General features: G+C 34.6%; 1 long non-coding RNA gene across 1 annotated transcript in view; it reads left to right on the top strand.

The window, feature by feature from the left end:
• Positions 1–23,378, top strand: part of LOC132005734 (uncharacterized) — a 95,516-nt gene that overhangs the window by 70,977 nt on the left and 1,161 nt on the right. The gene's annotated exons all lie outside the window — the stretch shown is intronic.

The following is a 23,378-nucleotide window of genomic DNA, read 5'->3' on the forward strand; positions in this document are numbered from 1 at the left end:
TCTTTTGGTTTTAATTTGCAGTTATCTCATAATAATAAGACTGTCATATGTTTATGAGCCATTTGTGTTTTCTCTGAAGGGCTCTTCTCTTTCACCGGCTTTTCTCTATGTTTGTCATTTCGTATTGATTTGGGGATTTACTTAAATATTTTGGATATGAATCCTTTATTGGATGTGTACATATTGAAAACATCTTTTCTAAGGTTGTGACATATCATTAAGTTGTTTTGTTTTGTTTTTACTGTGATTTGTTTTACAAATGTTCATAATTTTAATATGATTCAGTTATCTATCTTCGAGTTTATTTTAAATAATGCTTTTGGTCTTTTGTTGAAGAAATCCTTTCCTGCTATAATATTTAAAAAATTTTATTTCATACTGTCTTCTAAAGCTTTTATAGTTTGTCTGTCACATTTAAGACTATAATCCACCTGGAAGTGATTCACTATATAGTGAGAAATAAGGAAGCAGTTTCATCTTTTTCCATGTTGAAACCCAACTGTCCCACCATGGGACTGATTAGCCTAACCTTTCCTCATTGATCATTACTGCCAGCTGTGTTGTAATGAAGTTTTCATAATAGATGGGTCTGTTTCAGTGTTCTCTGTTTTTTCCTTGATCCCTGTGCTACTCTTACTTTGTCTTTATCTTGGCTTTAATAAGTGTTGTTATTGGAGAAGAATTTCAGTAGAATTATTCTCCCAACTTTTCTTCTTCATGGGTATAATGGCCATTCTTTGCTCTTTGCTTTTCCATATATATTTTATGATCACTTGTCAAATTCAAGGGAAAATCTATTAAAATTTTTAAATTTATAGGTTAATTTGGAGAAGAACTGCTCTGTTTAAAATACAGAATCTTTCTATCCATAAGCATGTATTATTATCTCTCCACTTATTTATATCTTTCTTATTGTCTTTTAATAAAGTCTTAAAATTTTTTCATAAATCTTTGGGATTTTTTGCTGTATTTATAGCATATGTGTTTTTGTTGGATATTGTAAATGATATTTATTTATTGTGAAATATCTTAAATATGCAGATGAGAATAGAGAAAAATATAATGAACACTTATGGACTTAATCCCACCTGAAATATTAGCACTATGCCTCATTTCCTGCTGCTGCTCTTTCTCCTCCAATTAAATATTATAAATACAATTACTGTTCCCACTGTGTTCCTCTCCTATCTCATTCTCTTCCCTCCCTCCTTCTTTGGTGTTTTACAAATCCAGTGTTTTCATTAGTGTACATGTTTTTATATTTCCACTTATGTTTATGTATCTGTGAACAGATATAATACATAAATTATTGTATGTGTTTTATTTTTTTAATATTTTATTTTTTATTAACATATAATGTATTATTAGTCCCAGCAGTACAGGTCTGTGAATTGCCAGGTTTACACACTTCACAGCACTCACCATAGCACATACCCTCCCCAATGTCCATAACCCAACCACCTTCTCCCTATCCCCCTCCTCACAGCAGCACTCAGTTTGTTTTGTGAGATTGAGACTCTTATGGTTAGTCTCCCTCCTCATCCCATCTTGTTTCATTTTTTTCCTTCCCTACCTCCTAAGCCCCCCACGTTGCCTCTCAGATTCTTCATATCAGGGAGATCATCACATATGATAATTGTCTTTCTCTAAATGACTTATTTTGCCCAGCATAATTGTATGTGTTTTATAATGCGACTGGATCTATGTCCTTTATTAAAGGACAAATTATTATTTTTGTTGTGTTTTGTATTTGTAGAAAGTAGTCTCTAAAGAAAGCCTACATTATTGGCAATTCTTACTTTTCTTCTGGGTTCATGATAAACATTCCATCTTTGGAACTCATACTATTTTTCTCTTTGTGAAATCTCTAGAGAGAGGAAGGTATAAAATTTTCAGATGAAAGAATATATTTGAGCTTAATCATTTATGTTTCCCCACTGACATTTTCATGTCATATGAGGAATATTTGAGTTAATTATTTTAACTGTAACTCAATTAGATAGAATTTTGTTATCATTGACATTATGCATTTTTAGCTCTTGCCTCATTCACCCATAGCTGCATTACTTATACAGTTGGTCAAAACAAATAACTGATAAACAAGCAAAAGACAACCTCAGTCATGTATAGTGTATTACAAATCCCCTGAACTAAGATTTTATATAAAAAAATTTTTTTATATAAAAATTTTCTCTTTAGCTTTGACACTGAAGTTAGAGAAGAAAGGTAGTCACTTTTTTGTTTGGTTCTTTACTGTTGTCTGGAAGTAAGACAGAGAATTTTCTTGATTGATTTAGAAGTTGGATTTAGCTTTCCATGGCTGTAGACTAATCTTTTCCCAAAGTGTAAACTAATTCAGTGATGTCTTGCCTACTTTGAGCTAAATATCAGCCCATCTCCATGTTTCAAGAAGTGATACGTGGATGCATATCTGCTTTTGCTCTCTAGTACTATAATGCTTATTTAAATACCTAAAGGAACTAATTATGGTTTGCCTGAAAAACAGTATAAAATTTATCCATGGGTAAATGAAATCAATGGACATTTAAATGGAGTACCTCATGAAATACTTAAGAATTCATAAGATGAATTCCAAATCCTAACTTACGTCACATCACTTTTTCTACATTAATGGTACTGTTAGAACAAATGAATCAAATAAGAATTATTTATTTTATGAGTGATTTTATAAGACAAGTTAGATGCTTTATACAAATATTTATCTAAATAGGAAGTCAGTTTTTATAGCCTTTTGTAAAATATGCTGACCCAGGAGTGATAGAATTTCAATTTCTATTTATTAAAATAGAAAAGAAATTTAAGACATGCCCCCAAAAAGTTACTGTTGTTTCAGAAGAAAGTAATAAAATCAGAGAGGGAAAATTATTCTAAAAGATAAAATAGAACCTGACTGTTCGGAGAGGTGTAAGTAGAGTCATACTGTTCCTGTAGTTCTGAACATAGAAGGTAACTTTAATTTTAAAATCTTGAGAATTCAATATTTTATACAAGGAAAGGTAAATATTTTCATTTTACTTCCTGAACATTGCCTTTCCCTGGATTCTTGACACAGGGAAAACACCACAATAGCAATTTTTGACTGCTAGCTTTTGTGACTACCCTGGGTATGTATGTGATCACGAAGCAATTACTGCACCATTTCTTTTTTTTCTCCATCATAGATAAAGAACAAAGGATACACAGTAGTTTAGATGGAATCTGCAAGCTCAAAAAAAGATGCCTTAGTTTGGGCTACTTTAGCAATAAATGGGGATTCCTGTGAGCTTGTCCATCTGTACCTTTTTAATCCCTTTAGGTATATAGCAAAGGACACCTGCCATGTTTGCTTTAGACACAACTGTAAGGGTAAAGAGAAAAAGGCTGCAGAATCTCTTTGTTTCTTGGCTGTCCTATCTAGATAAACAAGGGCCTGCAGCCTCAAAGGAAGCTGCAGATACAGGAAGCCAAGCTGTCTGTATAACCTATCAAGGACTTTGACTCCAATCCTTTTTGTATTATTATCCCGATTTCTTCTTTTATGATATTTGTTACCTTTATTTCATATGCTTAAAATATTTTTTTTAATAGGGAATGTTTATACTGTATTCTAAAGGGCAAAAGAGTATTCACTGAAATGTAATACTACTTTTATATCTAAACCACATAGATCTCTTCTCTAGAAGCAACCACTATCACCAGTTTCTGGTATATTTTTCCAGAGATGTTTTATGTATATGTGAATATATAAAAATACATAACATACACATAGTTTCTTTAGAAAACACACATTTCACTTATGATAGTATCCTTTATATATTGTTATGCACCCCAATATGTATATATATTTTTAAAATAAGCTCTATACCCAGTGTGGTGCTTAAACCCATAACTCTGGGGTGTCTAGGTGGCTCAGTGGGTTAAGCCTCTGCCTTCAGCTCAGGTCATGATCTCAGGGCCCTGGGATTGAGCCCCACATGGGGCTCTCTGCTCAGCAGGGAGCCTACTTCCCCCTCTCTCTCTGCCTGCCTCTCTGCCTACTTGTGATCTCTCTCTATTTCTCTCTGTCAAATAAATAAAATCTTTTAAAAAAATATAATAAACTCACAATCCTGGGATCAAGAGTCACATTCTCTACCAACTGAGCCAGCCAGGTACCCCAGGTTTTTCTTACTTTTTGTATAGAAGCTTAGATAGTTGATTTTAAACCTTCCTCCCCCCCCCCAATAAAAGGTTTTAGAGTCTAGATTTCCCTTCAAACCACTACTTTAGCTGCATCTAAATTTTTCAAATGTGTGTTTTTGCTATTACTCTTTTCAGTACATTTAATGGTTTTCCTGTAGTTTCTATACTATCTTTTAAAAGATGTTATTTATTTATTTGAGAAAGAGAGTGAACATGAGAAGGGGCAGAAGGAGACGAAGGTGAGTGAAGCCTGAATTTGAAACCCAATGCAGGGCTTGATCTCATGGCCCTGAGATCATAACCTGAGCCAAAATCAAGAGTCGAGCACTTAATTGACTGAGCCACCCCGGCACCCTTTCCTGTAGTTTCTTACTTGACCTATGTATTATTTAGAAATATTTTGTTTTAGTGACAAACACTTAGGAATTTTCTAGGTATTTTTTTATACTTGATTCTGTTTTATAGTTTGATTCTGTTTTGGTCACAACACAAACCATATGATTTCAGTCTTTTAAAATGTCATTGTAATTTGTAAGCATTCACTGAGATGCAACCTATGAATTGTTGAATGTTCCCAAACTTGAGAAGAATATATGGTTTCTCTCTTCTATAACTATTGATTTAGTCAAGTTGATTGTTCAAGTTTTCTATTCTCTACTTTTCTTAAAATCTTAATTCCAGTATATTAACACACAGAGTTATATTAGTTTCAGGTGTACGATATAGTGATTTAACAATTCCATGCATCACCCAGTGCTATTCATGACAAATGCCCTCCCTAATCTCCATCACCTATTTCGCCCATTCCCCCACCCACCTTCATTCTGGTAATCATCGATTTATTCTCTATAGTTAATCTGTTTTTTTATTTGTCTCTTCTTTTTCTTTGTTTATTTGTTTTGTTTCTTAAATTCCACATGAGTGAAATCATGTGGTATTTTTCTTTCACTGACTTAATTTTACTTAACATTATACTCTAGCTCCATCCATGTCATTGCAAATGGCAAGGTTTCATTCTTTTTTTATGGTTGAGTAATGTTCCACATCTTCTTTATTCATTCATCTGTCAATGGGCACTTGGGTTGCTTCCATAATTTGGCTGTTGTAAATAATGCTACTGTAAAATAAGGGTGTGTGTATCCCTTTGAATTAGTGTTCTTGCATTTTTTGGGAAAACACCTAGCAGTGCAGTTACTGGATTGCATAGGGTAGCTCTATTTTTAACTTTTTGAGAAACCGCCATACTGTTGTCCACAGTGGCTGCACCAGTTTGCAGTCTCACCAGTACTGTCCAAGGGCTCTTTTTTCTCCACATCCTCATCAACACTTGTTATTTCTTGCGTTTTTGATTTTAGCCATTCTGACAGGTGCGAGATGGTAACTCATTTTATAGTTTTTATTTGTTTTGTTTTTTTATCATTGTAGTTTTGATTTGTATTTTCCTGATGATGAATGATGTTGAGTATCTTTTCATGTGTCTGTTGGCCATCTGAACGTCTTCTTTGAAGAAATGTCTGTTCATCTTTTCTGCCATTTCTTAATTAGATTGTTTTTTGGGTATTGTGTTTTATAACTTCTTTATGTATATTGGATGCTAACCCTTTTTCAGAAATGTCATATGCAAAAATCTTCTCCCATTCTATAGGTTGCCTTTTAGTTTTGTTGATTGTTTCCTTCACTGTGATGTAGTCCCAACAGTTTATTTTTTCTCTTGTTTCCTTGCCTCAGAAGACATATCTAAAAAAAATGTTGTTATAGTCAATGTTAGAGAAGTTAATTCCTGTGTCTCTTCTGGAGTTTTTATGGCTTCTGGTCTCACATTTAGGTCTTTAATTCATTTAGAGCTTATTTCTGTGTATGGTGAAAGAAAGTTGTCCAGTTTCATTCTTTTGCATGACGCTATCCAGTTTTCCCAAAACCATTTGTTGAAGAGACTATTTTTTTCCAACTGCATATTCTTGCCTGCTTTGTTGAAGATTAATAATGGTTATGAGCTTATTTCTGGGTTTTCTGTTCTGTTCCATTGATATATGTGTCTAGTTTGTACCAGTACCACACTGTTTTGATTGCTACACCTTTGTAATAAAACTTGAATCTGGAACTGTGATACCCACAATTTTTTCTTTTTCAAGATTGCTTTGGCTATGTGGGGTCTTTGGTAGTTCCATACAAATTTTGGTATCATGTGTTCTGGTTCTTCAATTCTCTACTTTTAAAATTTAATTTTCTTATCAACTCTAAGAGGATGTTAACATTTCTAATTATGATTGTGGGTTTGTTTATATCTTCCTTTATTTCTGTCAGTATTTGGATATGAACTTTGAAGCTTTGTTATCAGTTGGGTACATATTTACTGTTATCCTCAAAGTCTGTTCTCTACACAACAGCTAGAGTCATTTTCTTAGAACCATATCATAACACTTCTTTGCTCAAAATCTGCTAATCATTTACCTTTACACTTAGAACAGCATCCAGTCTTCACCATGGCATACAGTGCCCTGCGTGGTATGGTCTGCCTCTCAGTGCCTTCCACTTTACCCCTCCCTGATTCTGCTCTGGACACACTGGCCACCTTGCTTTTCCTTGAACATGCCAAGTATGCTCCATATTCTGAGCTTTATGCTTACTGTTTCCTCTTCCTGAATGTTCTCTCAGATAATCTCAAAGTTGGCACCATCTGTTTGCTCAAGCCTCTGCTCAAATTTATATCACAGAACACTTCTAAAGAAGGAACTCTCCTACTTTGTCCCCTTTCTAGCATTGTTGCTTTTTTATCTCTTTGTCTCTAATGAATGAAGTGTGACATCGAGAATATAATTCAGGCTAAGTAAGGATTTTTTGCCAGAAGGTTTTTTTCTAGTCATGTATACATTTCTATGTGTGTATTATATGCTTCCTGAGCAATTAGTCTACTTCCTAATGTACATTATAAATTATGCAACTGACAAAGTTATTAGAAAACTTAGCCAGTGATTAGAAAAGTTACCAGATAACCTTGTAGCCTACCTATAGTGAATGTGTATGCCTGCATTATAGAATACATTATTTATTATTTCATTCTGTCTCCACCCTGTTTTTCCTTCTTTTGTTTCACATTTAATTTATGTTCTGGTATTACTTAACGTATTTATTTTCCAAGCTGTCTTGAATTCTTTCTGGAACAAGACAGGTTATAAATAAATAAACCTCAAAGTTACAGGCTTGCCTACAGAAGTGTAAGCTGTAGAACTGCCAAACAAAATTAGATCAGTTCTATCTTTCATATAGTTACTGTTTTTAGTTCAGTAGAAAAAAAATGCATAGTGACATTGGTAAATTTTAATATATGAACTTACAGAAGAGAATTTAATTTTTCAGGGTAGGGAATATCTATGGTGTAGTGTGTCTTGCATATCTTTTCTGGAACTTCCTCTTTCCATTCTAATGTTCAACACATCTCTTGGTCCCAGATGTGCACATTAGGAATATTTAACTATTTTCCCAACCTGGACATAGGTCTCACATACCTCGACAGACTTAATATGTCCAAGAAAAGGCACATGGCTTGTTAGTTGAACCAGTGAGAATCTTCCCTAAGAATTTCAGGTTTGAGACTGAAAGACTAAGATTGAAGCTGTGAAACATACAATTCCCTTGCTCTAGACAGCCATGTTTTACTTTATGTGGGAAAAGTCGTACCACAGTGATACAGAGGATTAAGCTGTCCCATGATGAAAGATGGGATATGAGAAGAAAAAAAAAACAAAACAAAACCCTGTACAAGTTCTAACTGTGTCTTTGTCCTTCATTTTATACAATTCTTTCTTGGACTCAGTAAGATACCCCAGTATCATTTTAGTAAATTCCTCATTTTGCTAAGCTAATTTGAGGTAGTTTTGGTCACTTCTAACTAGAAGAGCCCCAAGTGACATAGTTATAGATAAGGTAGATAGTAAGATGTATATGTGGGTATAGTAGAATCCATAGCCTTACCCTACCTGAACCAAATATACAAAGCTCTTGTTCCTAGAAATAAATTATGAGGATATACAAATTGATGAATAGTTAAGAATATGTAACAATTTTCATTAAAGCAGTTTTCTTCAGTTTTAAACTATTTCAGGTTTTTTGTTTAAAATTCTTATTTCAGAATCTGATGCCTGTGCTTTTATAGAAGGCAATGAAATCAGAGCTAATAATAATATCAGGCTATATTTGGATTAAAAAGTCCTTGGAATAATGAACTTTTATGCAATATACATTGTTTCATATGTCTAAATGTTTACCAAGTCCCCTGGGGACAAAGATTTTATCACTGGCAGAGTGTAGCAGCAAGAGCTTTGGTCTTCTCTTGCAATCAGCACTTTGTTTAATGTTTAAAAATATTTGGCAAACACAACAGAAGAAAGGTTGTAGATGTTACCTTTAATTGGACTTTAAAAATTAATATGGTGAAACAGTGTGCCAGGGTTTGCCCTTTTGCCATTGACCAGATAAAAAGAAGCCTGCATACTTGTCTCAACTCTTAGTTTGTTCCTAAAGAAGGTAGAAATTATTTTTTCTAAATGATACTGTGACTAGCTGCATTTTTAAGTTGTGAGTGTGTGTGTGTGTACACAATCTATGCTAAATAATATAAGGATTTTATATACGAGAGGAATTTTTCAAATAAAACATAATAAGTGATCAAAGAGCAATTGTTTTACATTTTTTCCCAAAACAAAGATGCTGGATGTAGGAAAACTGATTAATTTGGTTTTTATCTGCTTTCCTAAGCCCTTGGCAACTTCGAATGGATGTACAAATGAAACAGCAGAGAAAACAAAGTAGTCTTAATAACACACAAAGTGAAATTTTAATTTTTCAGTTTTTCAATTAACTAAAAAGTCAAAGCACATATTTCTTGTATCTTCAATATTAGTTTGATGCCACAAGGTGACTAAGGGTCTTTCTTGAGAGCCAATGACTTTTGACTTCTCTCTGGGATTAATGTTCCAAGCCCCCAATCTACATGACAACCAGCTCCATTAAGAAAGCTCTTCTACCCTTTAGGTACTGTTGCTATTTTTTTTTTTTTTAAGATTTTATTTATTTGACAGAGAGACACAATGAGAGAAGGAACACAAGCAGGGGGAGTGGGAGAGGGGAGAACAGACTCCCCTCCGAGCAGGGAGCGGGATCTGGGACTACATTGTCCCAGGACCCTGGTATAATGACCTGAGCCTAAGGCAGATGCTTAATGACTGAGCCACCCAGGCACCCCTATTGTTACTTCTACCAAGACAGAAAAGTCTAGGAAATGAACTACTCTTTTCTAGTATATCAGGACTTATATTCCTTTGTTGGGGGATCCAACACAATCCATGTGGATATTCTTGTCTGCTAATCAGGTCCTCCTCAATTAACTTGAGGACTCAACCTAAACAATTCCTACTAAATTTGCTTCAGGAAGCATAAACATCCATTGGGCCTAATAATAAAAGTACAGAGTGTAGATCTAGGCAGAACTAAGTAAAAATCATTACTCTTACCTATAATATCTGTATATCCTTGAGAAAAATATTTAGCTTTTCAGTCTTGCCTTTTTTTAATCCACCACAAAGAGTTGTAATGGGATATTAAATCTGAACTACCTTCTGTAATACCAGGCATTTTTATTTTTGCAAACATTCCTTAATTCCATCATGTTCCATATTTTTGTCATCCTTGGTCATGAACCCAAATACTAACCCCTGTCATAGTCCTTTCTTTTATCTTAAACTTTCATATAAGTAATACTCTGTGCTTGGTCTCATGATCTTTCAATGCTTTTGCTCCTCCACAACCTTTCCATTGAACCCTGTAGAACTTGTCCTTTAAGAAAAAATTACCTTAGGTCTACAGCCTTTTCATAGAGTTATTCTTGCACTGGTTTCATGTTTGGAGCTACCCTAAGAATTTGATTACCCCTAGACCCTTCTGAGTGAAAACTATTTTGTCTTCTTCATTATACATCCACATTTCTGGAACATTGGTTGTTCAGTATTGTTCAGGTTCCTTTTTACTGCTTGTAACCCATCACTCTTCTGACTTCTGCTGAAAATAACCCTGTAACACAGTTATCTTTGAACAATCTATCTTGCTTTCTTGTTGTTATCTACCAGTCTCTAAGTTAGTTTTCTATGTTAACTAATGGTTTATACCAGGCTGATGGCCTTTTCCCCCTAATTTCGTATTATTTTCTTATTTTAGATGCCATCAATATACTCATTGGAGATGCCCTCTCTGATAACATAATCATGTAGTTTCTTGACACCCTTAACTTCAGTTATCTTCTGTGTCTCGACGGCTCCATCCCTGAAATCTCATCTGCTATTGTACAATATCTGGAGATACTGTACAAGCCAGCCAGTCATTTATTTTCTGCATGAATTCCATCTCAGTTCACCCAGGTGGGTGTTACACTAGCAGTTACACTACTACATTATACTAGAAATAACTGACTACTTATTTTGTCCTTATTAATAGCCTGCCAATGGTGAGTGAATCAACTCTAGAATCTCCCCCTTAGAGGTACTTTCTGGGACCACTTCTGTCATCTGTTCTCTTAGATGAGAAGAGAGACACCTCAAGAAAGTAGAGCTTAACAAAGAGATTAGTGCGTGGTGATTTATTAAGAGAGTACTTTTCAAAAGAATGGGAGAAAAGCAGGAAATGCTGGAGGAAGAACATAGGCAAAGTATGGTTTCAAAGGAAGTCTAGCCTTAGCTTGATCCCATGGGTAGCTAATGGTACCACAGAATTATCGCTCTTGTGGGACAGTCCCTCTGTGAGATGAAAATGTGATAGCTTGGTTTTAGTAAACTTGTATTTGTTACTCAACTGTGTGGACCTCCCAAGGTGGTTGATTCTATAACCCAGGTATTACTCGGCAAAGAGGCTCTCCCAGGGAGTAAAATTGGTAATCATAAATTTTAATTCAATTCCAAGTATTCCATTGTAAGATTACACTTATATTTCGTTTAGCTAGAATCATAATTATTAGTTCCCAATTTTTTTCTGTTGCAAATCAAATGTTTATAATACAAATCATTTTCTAAATAATTGAGCACATCATTTTTAAGCAATATCAAGATAATTAGCAAATATGACAAAACCCTAGATCATCAACTTTTTACTATGTCATACTAATACAATTAAGGATGATTGAGTTAAATTTTGGTTTAAAAGATATAAATATGTTAAAGTTATTACTTAGATATAGAGTTGGGAAGTAGAAATTAAGATGGAACCAAATATGGATGGAAAGAAAATTTTGATAACTAAAAAAGAATGGAAGTTTAAATTTGTTAGGGAATAAATACAGTTCTTATGTTTAGTATCCACATAAATTTTCTAATCCCTTAAATGTATTGAAATATAAGACTTGGCTGAAAAACAGGTTGAGGGATCCTCTTATTAGCTCAAGTGTATAAAATCAGTCCTATATGCCCTAATTAGGCCATAATAAGTAATATAAGAATGTGTATACACTCCTAAATGAAAAAGAGGCATCACACACACACACACACGACCTGTCCAAAAATAAGTAAGTTAAGGGGGATGGATTAAAAAAAGAAGGAAAGAAATTGTGTGCAAAGCTAACACTAGGGATTTAGGTTAAGGGGAAAAAGAAGGAAAGAAATGTAGGCTTTCTTCCAAGATTTTTGAAGATGTATGATAAGATATCCATGTGGGAGAAGTGAAATACTTAGGGGGAAAAAAATGAATTAATATAAGATGAAAATTTATAACTAAAATGCCTGCGGTGTTCAGTTTTTGAAGAAAAATACCTCTTAGCTATAAGGATACATATATAATTGTATAAACAAAAAAGATAAACCCTTTTCATAAAATTCACAGAAGTAGTTACCCTAAGGGAGAAGGAAAAAAAAAAAAAAACCTGTATACAAATAACTGTTAGTATTCCCGGTAGTAGCTTTTTTTAATCTGGGTAGTGGGTATGTTGTACATGTTGTTTCTAATATTATGTATTTAAAGATTTTATTTATTTATTTGACAGAGAGAGATCATAAGTAGGCAGAGAGGCAGGCAGAGAGAGAGGAGGAAGCAGGCTCCCTGCTGAGCAGAGAGCCCGATGCGGGACTCGATCCCAGGACCCTGAGATCATGACCTGAGCCAAATGCAGCGGCTTAACCCACTGAGCCACCCAGGCGCCCCTAATATTATGTATTTAAAACACAAAGTCTGATATATTTCCTCCTAAAAATATAATTAAAAATAGGTTTTAATATAACAAAATCATTTTAAATAACCAATAAATTAAAAAGAAATCACAGTTATAAATGTAAAGGAGGAACAAAATAGTGTTGCTCAGTTCATATGAACGATGAACTGGTTCAAGTTAGCAATTCCAAAATACTTAAAATAGAAACATTCTAAATCAATTTTTATAATTTAATAGAATATTGCCATGATAAATTAGTACCTAAAATTTAAACATCTTGCACAACAGAATTTGGAATAAGAGATCTTTGATAATTTTACATTGTGGACATAAGAACATCATAATGAGGCTTCCATGGTGTTAGACCACATTTAGGAAATGTAGCAACTGCAGAAGGGTAGAAAAATGGCTGCAAAAGCATTGTCAATCTTTAGAAAAATGACCAAAATGGTAATTTAACATTAATATTTAAAAAAATCAGTGACCCTGGGTATGATTCTGTTGTTAGTCTACCATCAGCCGGTCCTAAAATAATGAAATAAATAACAAAAAGTGGTACAGTCTTAAGACTATAGCAAGACTGTAGACATGAAGCAGCATCAGAATTTTAAAAAATAAACAAGTCATTGCAGAAAAACTTCATTAATGATTTATAAGAGAGGATACACATCATGTTAATTAAATTTACAGATGATACTAAATTGAATAGTGTTGACAAAACCAGTGAGGGCAGATAAAAGGGACCTAAAGTGGTTAGAAATATGGGCAGGAAATGAAATGTGATTCAACCTGGAAAAATGTAGCTAATACATCTGGGGAAAAATAATCAGAAACACAGCCATTCAATTGGCAGGATATACAGTACTTGGAAAGCAGTAATACCAAGAGACTTTGAAATGATAGTGGGTAGCATATTATATATGATCTTGTAATGCAATATGAGAGTAAAATCAGTCAATGAGATTTTAGTCTGTATATGCAAAAGCTTTATGTCATATAACTCAAAGATAAAAGTCACTTAAATGATGCTGCTGAGATCATAACATGAATACCAGTTTAAGGTGTAAATACCTCAAGTAAATTGAATAGCGCCCAAACTAGAAATTAAATTCATAATAGACTTTAAACTTTAACTTGAAGAAAAATATTAAAATAAAATATATATTTGTCCATCTTTGAGTCCAGTTATGATAACATTTCACAAATATTTGAAAGATGTAAACATCATGGAAGTCAAGTCTTTTTTAAGGGTACAATAAGGGGTTTATAGTCAAGTAATGGGATGAAATTAAGTAACGGAAATTTAAGACTGAATCTGGGAAATGTTTCCTGACAGTGAAATCTATTAGTCTCTGGAATGGATTCCCTAGAGGAGTGAGGGGAAGTTCCATTGCTCTAGTCATTGTACTAGATCAAGACTTGGACATCACATTATTTAAAAAAAAAAAAAAAAAAAAGGTAAAAACTAAATTGACCATTTTGCATTGGCAGAAATGCACACAATAACATTGTTGGGTCTCATCTAATTGTTGTAGACAGTCTCAGACTTTTCGGAAATATCTTATTATTAAGGAACTGCATGTTAGTTTTTAATGAATGATTTCTAAAAGACCCAATTTATATTTTCTAGCTTATGGACTTCAATTTCCTGGATTTATTTTCTTCCAAGTCCTAGGAATGCTAGAAAAGAAAACACCCCTTCTTTCCCCTGTTGATGAGATATGGCCTTAAATATTCCAAGCCTTTTGGATCAAATCAGATGAAGTAGCTAAAGTCTCACTTACACTAGTGCATTGAAAACATATTTTTACTGCAGTTTTGCAGCCACAACTATTCGATATATAAAAATTCATTCACTTCCTTTTCTGGGTTAATCCGCAGAGATTTTTACCAGATGGTGTCCTGGAGGTACTATTTACTTTTAGCAAAGCAATATAACTGAGTTTGAAAAATACAGAGTAAAGTATGCATTTCATCCCAACATTAAAACATTCCGTCAATTGTAGTCTTAAATTATCTAGGCTAAAATTTTCCTATAACTTTGTTCTATGTACAACAGAGTGAAATGAATATGGAAGAATACTTACAAATGACAATCAGTTTTAACCCGAAGTGTGATTTTTCTAAGCCAAAAACAAATTAAATTTTGTGTCAAACTTGAAGAGATAAATTTTATATATATTTATGTTTTATATATATTTATGTTTTAAGGTATATATATGTGTATGTATATGTATACACACTGCACTTTACATGATTAGTCCTTGTTAATATTTCTGTAGAAAAAAGTAAAGAAAATAGAGGATTTATTCTTTTTTTAATTAACATATAATGTATTATTTGCCCCAAGGGCACAGGTCTGTGAATCATCAGGCTTACACATTTCACAGCACTCACCACATAGCACATACCCTCTGCAATGTCTATAACCAAGCCACCCTATCCCTAATCCCCATCCCCCAGCAATCCTCAGTTTGTTTCATGAGATTAAGAGTCTCTTATGGATTGTCTCCCCCCCGATCCCATCTTGTTTCATTTTTTCCCCTCCCTACCCCCCCAAAATCCCTCACCCTGTAGGGGCTCCTATTCTCAAGTGCTCAATAGTCTAGCTGGAGAGAAATATGTAAAAAGTAAATATAGGTGATGCAGAGATATGTCAGTTACTTAATAAAAGCATTTAGTTGGAATAGTACAAATTATGTAGAAAATGACAAATAGATTTGATTCAGTGGAGTGGAGAGTCTGTTGATGTTGAATAAGAAATGAGCTGGTGAAATGAGACTACAGAATTTTAATAGTGTATTAGGGTTCTCCAGAGAAACAGAACCAATAGGGTAGAGTCATGTTAGATAGATAATTGATTGATTGATTGAAAGATTTACATTGATTTATCTGAGTTTGTTGTGATTATGAAGCCTGGCAAGTCTAAAATCTGCAGAGCTGTTGTTCTAATTCAAAGGCTTTTAATCAAGAAGACCTGATACTACAGTTTGAGGGCCATCAGGCAGAATTCTCTCTTACTGGGGGAGAGTCAGATTCGGTTCCCTTCAGACCTGCAACTAGTTACATGAAGGTCACCCACATTTTGGAGTCCAATTTGCTTTATTCAGTTTACTGATTTAAATATTAATCTCATCTAAAACCGCCTCATAGAAACACTGAGAGAATGTTTGACCACATAATTTGGGTACCGCATGGCCCAGTCAAGTTGACATATAAAATTAACTGTCGGACGCCTGGGTGGCTCAGTTGGTTGGTTGGATGACTGCTTTCGGCTCAGGTCATGATCCCAGAGTCCTGGGATTGAGTCCCGCATCGGGCTCCCAGCTCCACAGGGCGTCTGCTTCTCCTTCTGATCTTCACCTCGCTCATGCTGTCTCTCACTGCCTCTCTCTCAAATAAATAAAGAAAATCTCTTTTTAAAAAATAAAATAAAGTAAAGTAAAATTAACTCTCACAGAGATTGAGAAGAATCTGATTTATAGAGAACAATTTTAAGTTTTGGGGTAAGAAAATAACAATAGAAATAGCACTTAAGAACTCTTCTAATAGCTAACTAGAAAAGATGGGAGAAGCAGGCTTGATTCAAGAGAAATTTGGTAGCTTTGGAAAAAGAAAGGAAGGAGATTCCAAAGACATTTCTGAGGAGGAAAGGATCATGTCTTGTACAAGAACTATAAATGTAGAGAGTCTATGATTTGTTTTTAAAGATAGAGAGCAATCTGGTGATTTGGATTTCAGTGGAAATTGTGGACATTGAGAAGATTTCTCTGCTTTATTTTCTTGCCAAAATGACTTCTTTTGTCCACCCCTGAAAAAACAACTTGGAAAAACCACAGTTTCATTCCTCTTCACCTTTAAATGTATTTAAGATATATTTAATTTGAGGGAAATAAATTATTAGTTCTGATTTTGGTATAATTAAAGTATAATATAACATGTCATATATAATTAAATAATAATAAATTTTAGGTGTTAACAAGCCATCCAAGAAGAAGTGAGTTACATAATTACATAAGTACATGGAGTTAAAAACTGGCCCTTTTTTCTTACTGACTAAGTGGTATTGCTCTAGGAATGCAGCCTTCCTGCTGTCACAGAAGTAGGACATCTGTTTTTTAGTTTTGGGATATTTACATATTTTTCTTTTTGTTACAAACAAAATTCAAAAGTCCCCCTAATCCAAGTAGGTAAGAAAAAACAAACATAAATTAGAGGTAAATCTTGACTTTAGACCAAGTCACACTTTTAAACAACATGCCTTAAATCTAATCTCAGAAGCAAAACTCAAATTTACTAAATAGAATTCTTACGTTTGTATATTACAAACATAAGACAATTCTGAGCTATTAATAACATGGTGGTACCCTGCTGGGCAGCAAATATTTCAACTTGCAGAGTTTTTACTTCCTTGTGTATTTATTCAATTATTTGTGTTACTTTTGCTGCAACTTTCAAATTCTTCTCTCCCAAACCCTGTAGAGGTTCCTTAGATGTCAATATTGAAGAAAGTTCAGGAGTCTGAGTGGAAGAGGTCTGAATGTCCACTTGGCTTCGTTCAGGGCAGCACCAGATTATTTTTGTTTTATTGAGTTTCTAAAAAAGATTTCTTTTGTCCATTCCTGAAAAAACAATTTTGAAAACCACATTTTTATTTCACTTTACTCTTAAATATAACAGAAATATTTCTGTCAAAGATTATACTAAAAAGCAAAGCTATATTCTAGATATTTCATAACCTGTATTTAATCTTAGGAATAGACCCCTTTTATAAACACAAAACAATGGTTCCACTCTTTTAAACAGAATTATTGAGATATCATTCTTATACCATGGAATTCTCCCATTTTCCATATATAATTCAGTGGTTTTGAATATAATCATTTATGCAGTTATCACCACAATCAATCTTACGATGTCTGTATCACCCCAGAAAAAAAAAAAAAAAACACACTCCCCATTTCCCCCTGACTCTCCCAGTCCTCTTAGCCCTAATATACTTTTTGTCTCTATGGATTTATCTATTCTAGATGTTTCATATAAAAAGAATCATATGATATGCAGTCTTTTGTGACTGGCTTCTTTTACAAAGCATAATGTTTATTGGTCAGCTGTATTGTAACATGCATCAGTACTTCATTCCTTTTTATTCTTGGGTAATACTCCATTGTGTGCATATTATCACAGTTTGCTTTTATGGTACCATTTTTGCATATTTAATGTACATTCCAATTTTTAGAAACACATTATGTACAAGGACAGATTACATGTATGTAAACCATGTAATATTTTCAACTGATTCAGATATAATATGTACAATGTGATATGCTAGGTATCATAAGGGAAACCAAAAGAAGGTAAGGTAAAGTATGGTTTACTAAGCTCATTCCCATATTTTCTAATATTCTAACTTCAGTTCTGTGGATAAGCCTCATTATTTCTTAATCCCAAAGAATTACAGGTTTAAGCAAGCTACTTAACCTTTTCGGGACTCAATTTACTTATCTGAAATACAGAATGATAATAATAGAAAAGCATAAATGAAATAATACATATAGATTGTTTAAATGGGGCCTGAAACATAGTTATTTCTCAGTAAATCTTCTAAGACCAGGAAACAAATTTATTGCCCTCCAGGACCACACTTTTTAATATAACCATTACCCACATTTTAGATGCTCAATAGTCACATGGGTCTAGCGGCCATTCTATTGGACAGCACAGATATAGAATAAGTGGTGATGCAACATGGAGGCTTAAGTGGGTAGAAGAATAAATGAAACAAGATGGGATTGGGAGGGAGACAAACCATAAGTGACTCTTAATCTCACAAAACAAACTGAGGGTTGCCGGGGGGAGGGGGTTTGGGAGAAGGGGGTGGGATTATGGACATTGGGGAGGGTATGTGATTTGGTGAGTGCTGTGAAGTGTGTAAACCTGGTGATTCACAGACCTGTACCCCTGGGGATAAAAATATATGTTTATAAAAATAAAAAATTAAAAAAAAAAAATTTTTCTATCATTGTAGAAAGTCCTATACAACTTTCAACTTTTATAAATTCTGTAACAACACTGCTATAGGGTCTTTTTTTGTTTTTTTAAATATTGTATTTATTTATTTGACAGAAATCACAAGTAGGCAGAGAGGCAGGCAGAGAGAAAGACAGGGAAGCAGGCTCTCTGCTCAGCAGGGATGCGGGGCTCGATCCTAGGACCCTGGGCTCCATCCCAGGACTTTGGGATCATGACCTGAGCCAAACACAGAGGCTTTAACCCACTGAGCCACCCAGGTGCCCCAACAACACTGCTATAGGATCTTAAAATGCAAAACTATCATAGGACAATTACATAACTGCCAAACACAGAAGAAAATTCTGAGGGAGTGATCTTGACAGTATCACATATCCTCAGAGTGGACTGGGATTTCTTCCTTCTTTAATGGTCGCCTGTGGAGGAGGTGCTACTTGAGCTAGACCTAGAAATACAGGTATACACAAAAAAAGGGATTATTTAGTAGTATCAGATTTGGTGGGTATATACCAAAGCACAGTTCATTTAAATGAAGAAAAGGATTAATGGGAGAATAATGAAAATAATACTAATGAATTAGGGATTATAGAAGGTTTTTCATTATGCAAATTTTTTATGCTTTAAGTCAACATTGGAAGTCATCAGATTTTGAGAAGGGAAAGGATATGTTAGAAAAGTTTGATGTGACAAAATGGCTAGGATGGATCACAGACCAGAAGACTTAGTGAGAAGTTGTTGCTACAGGTCAGGTTCAGATGGTCAACAGCCTGAATTATAGTAAAGACACAGGAAAAGAAAGGAGGGTTTAAAAGAATATGAAAGAAGAATCAGGGCGATTGATTGGAATGGAAAAGACTTGAATGACTGGGTTTGGAGAATGAAGAAACAAGAAACTAAAAAGGACTGAGGTGTGGAGCCTATAAGAATAAGCAATAATATGGACACTTCTGAATAAAATATGGTAAGTTCTATTTTATACCACAAACAAAATCTTAGTTGGGAATAATCTGCTTCTGTCTCAGTGGTAAAATTAACTAATTCATAAAAATGATGATCTAGTTTTAAAAGAGCTAATATTATTTGAGTGTCTGTCTTGAACCAAGAACTATATGGAGTGGTAATATAGTTTATCCTTTTTAATACTCACTATAACTGTTTAATATAGGTGTATAGTAATTATCCATATTTTACGAATCAGAAAATTGAAATTGAGAGAGATTAGTGGGAGGGAACCCACTACTTTTTAGAATTTGCCCATTATTTTTTTGTTGGTACAACTCAAATTTTAAAAAATTCTTCTTGAACTTTCTCTATAACTTTGTCATTAGTTCTTCTGTGAAGTAACTAAATGGTGCCATACCCTCTTCCCTCTTCCCAGCCCTCAAGGCTCTTCACATATTTTAGGACCTTTATGTCTTTTATCATCTATTCTGATGACTAAGCACCCTAACTTCAACATGTCCTCTTATAATGTAAGTCTTGTACCAGTTCCCTTCCTTGGATTCACTTTAATTGGTCACTGCCTCTCCTGAAAAATGTTGTGTCCAGAATAAATTAGTGTTCCTGGTATGGTTTGACCAATGTAGGAATCAGGGCAACTATTTCTTCTACATATACAAGTATTTGATATGTTGATATGTTGACAATTAAAGGGCTTCTCAGCTGAAATTTTTAACCAGAATTTGGAAATTTAGCATTGTTGTTCTTTTGTTCATTTATTAAGTATTTATTTCATATCTAACATATGGCATGTACTTTTTAGGTGCTCAGAACTAGAGAAAGAATTTTAGTGGTAATTGGCCTTAGAGAGAGCTAGATAAGAATTGACTATACATGTATATATCTTTATATATCTTTAAGGGAAATAGTATACCAAGGGAAGTAGAAACACAGAATTTTTTTTGGTGACTCTTCTGCTATGAGAGAGATAGAGAAAAGTAGTGAGAGAGGGATGCTAAGTATCTAAATGAAGCGGACAGAGAAAACAAAAGAGAGAATTTCAAGAAAGGGTAAATGGTTACAATAACTGAAACTTCAAAGAGGCAGAAGCTACCGGATATAGCAATTAAGAGAGTCTTGACTACTTTTCTGTTTAATGATAGTGATATCAAACTTTTAAAAGATTAAAGTTTTCGGGCACCTGGGTGGCTCAGTCAGTTAAGTGCCTGCCTTCAGCTCAGGTTGTGATCCCAGGGTTCTGGGATCAGTTCCTGCATCCAGCCTCTTGCTCAGTGGGGAGCTTGCTTCTCCCTCTCCCTGCCATTCCCCTGCTTTTCTGTCTCTCTCTCTCTCTCTCTGATTAGTAAATACAATCTTTAAATAAAAAATTAGAGTTTTAGGGGTGCCTGTGTGGTTAAGTGTCCAGCTCTTCATTTTGGCTCAGGTTATGATCTCAGGGTCCTGAGATCAGGCTCTGCACTCAGCAGAGAGTTTACTTAGGATACACTCTCCCTCTGCCCCTCTGTGTTCCCATGCTCTCTCGTTCTTTCTCAAAATGACTTTTAAAATAAATAAATAAAAAGTTTAAAGCTTTAGTGTTAAGAAGAGGAAAATAGAAGTCTTATTATGGGGCACCTGGGTGACTCTATCAGTTAAGTATCTGTCTTCGGTTCAGGTCATGATCCCAGGGTTCTAGGATCGAGTCCTGCACCAGGCTTCCTGTTCAGTGGGGAGTCCGCTTTTCCCTCTCCCCCACCCCACACTGGTCTGCATGCTCTCTCTCAAATAAAAAAATCTTTAAAAAAAAAAAGAAATCTTATTATGAACAGAAAAAGAGGATAAAGAAGAGACAGTAAGAGATACATATGGATATTTTTAAGGTAATTTTTGGAATTAGCCAAGCTGCTTCTATTCTCTATAGTTTATATGAGAAAGCAAACAAGTAATAATCCAGAAAATTCTTCAAAAGTAGCATGATGAGGAGAGACAATCCCGCTCAGATGTTAAAGATAGTATAAAGCTAACTTGATTTAAATAGTGGGGTAAGAACACATGAATAGACAAGCAGATCAGTTGATTAAATGGAAAGTATAGAAATAGACTCAAATACTTCTGGAAAGTTAGCATATAATAAAGGCATTGTTTTGCATTAATTTGGAAAAAGTGGATTATTCCATAATAAATGATGTTGTGACAGCTGGTTAGCCCTTTGTATACATATGAAATATTGGATTCTTCCTCATATCTCACACCTTATAGAACAAAGATTTAATCTTGAAAAAATGAAAACATAAAAGTACTAGAAAAAACTCCGGAATTTTTTTTTTTTTTTTAATTACAGAAACAAGGACACAGACCTCAAAAGTCATAATGGAAAAGATTATTGACTAAATAAAAAAGAAAAGAAAAAAATCGCTGACACCATGAGGGGTGCCTGCGTGGCTCAGTTGGTTAAGAGTCTGTCTCTTGATTCTGGCTCAGACCGTGATCTCAGGGTTGTGAAATGGAGCCAGGCACTGGGCTCTGTGCTGGGCATGGAGCCTGCTTAACATTCTCTGCCCCTCCCCTTCTGTCTTTGTCCTTTTAAACACACACACACACACACACACACACACACACACACACACAAACAGCAACACATAAACAGAGTAAAAAAAGACCAACTCTAAACTGTGGAAAAGTATTTATAATTCTATATTACAGATAAAAAATAATGTTAATACATAAAGAGCTCTTACAAATCAATTAAGAGAAATACCAACAAGCTGAAGAATATAAATAGGTGATGAGAAAGGAAATACATTGACTCCCCAAATCCTGAACAGATGCTGTTTTTCTTAAAAGGGAATTTTGAGTTAAAACTATACTGAGATACAATTTTTCACTCATTAGATAGGCAAAGGTAAAAATATTGATAGTGTTGTCAGGAAATGAGGAGGAAAAAGTATTCTCATAAATGGGAGTCAAAGTTGATAAAACCTCAAGAAAGCAACTTGTTAGTACTTCTCAAAGTTGCTGTAAATGTGCTTTCTGATCAGCCAGTTCTACTTTTAAAAATGTATCCCAAAGACACACCTACCCACACACGAAATGTTCTGTGTACAAGAGGAGTACTGGCATTGTTGTCTGTAAATACCAAGAGTGAAAATAAGCTAAATCCCCACCAGGAGAGGACTATTTAAAGAAACTCTGATATAATTCTGTGTATAATTTGTAAGTAAAGAAGTGTTATCATTATAACACAGAGGTCATGGTGATTTCAATGTAATTTTCCCTCACATGTTAATGCGCTTTGCACCAGGTAATGGTGGCTTCAAGTGCTTCTTTGGGCTACCTACCCCATTGTTAATGACTGCAGCTTGAACATTGCCTGGCAGCCTCCAACCAACCTGACTATTGAGGGACCTACAAGCAGAAACTGGGAAGAGAAATGTCTTAGTTGGTTTCCCCAGAGAAGACTCTCAAATAAGAATCTGAGTACTTTATCTTGGAGGTGATCCCAAGAAACTCTGCTAGAGGGTAGTGAAATAAAAGTTCAGGTCACTACTCAATAAAGAATGGAAAATCGAGTTAGGAGTACTATGTATAAACTCTGCATAACAGTGAAATATAGATGCCTGAGTTATCCAACTTAAATACCAGGGTAGGTTCACACTGAAACACATTAGTCTTTGGTTGACAGCTTTTACTTTTTGTTCTCGATCTCTCTACCCTTCTGGCCTGCTGTGTACAAGGGCAGAGTGGCTTAGGAGAAAGTCCTCAGGCTCTGCTAAGCCCCCTGCTACAAGCAAGAAGATGGGATGTATGGTGTAGAAGGGACAGGAAGGCAGAAGAGAAGGATGATATCCACTCTGTAGGCTATAAGGTGGGATGAAATGTACTATAAACTATAAGAGGTAACAAAAGCCAAAAGGACTTGGAGAGAGGAAGCTAACTTAGTCTTCAAGTCTGCAAGCTCTCTTTCTTAAGGATAATTCTCCAACATATTTCTCAGCAGCCTAATTTTGCAGAGACTCAGGTGTTCTCACACAGAGCTGTTGTA

This window comes from Mustela nigripes, chromosome 17 (assembly GCF_022355385.1).
Source record: "Mustela nigripes isolate SB6536 chromosome 17, MUSNIG.SB6536, whole genome shotgun sequence".
NCBI lineage: Eukaryota > Metazoa > Chordata > Mammalia > Carnivora > Mustelidae > Mustela > Mustela nigripes.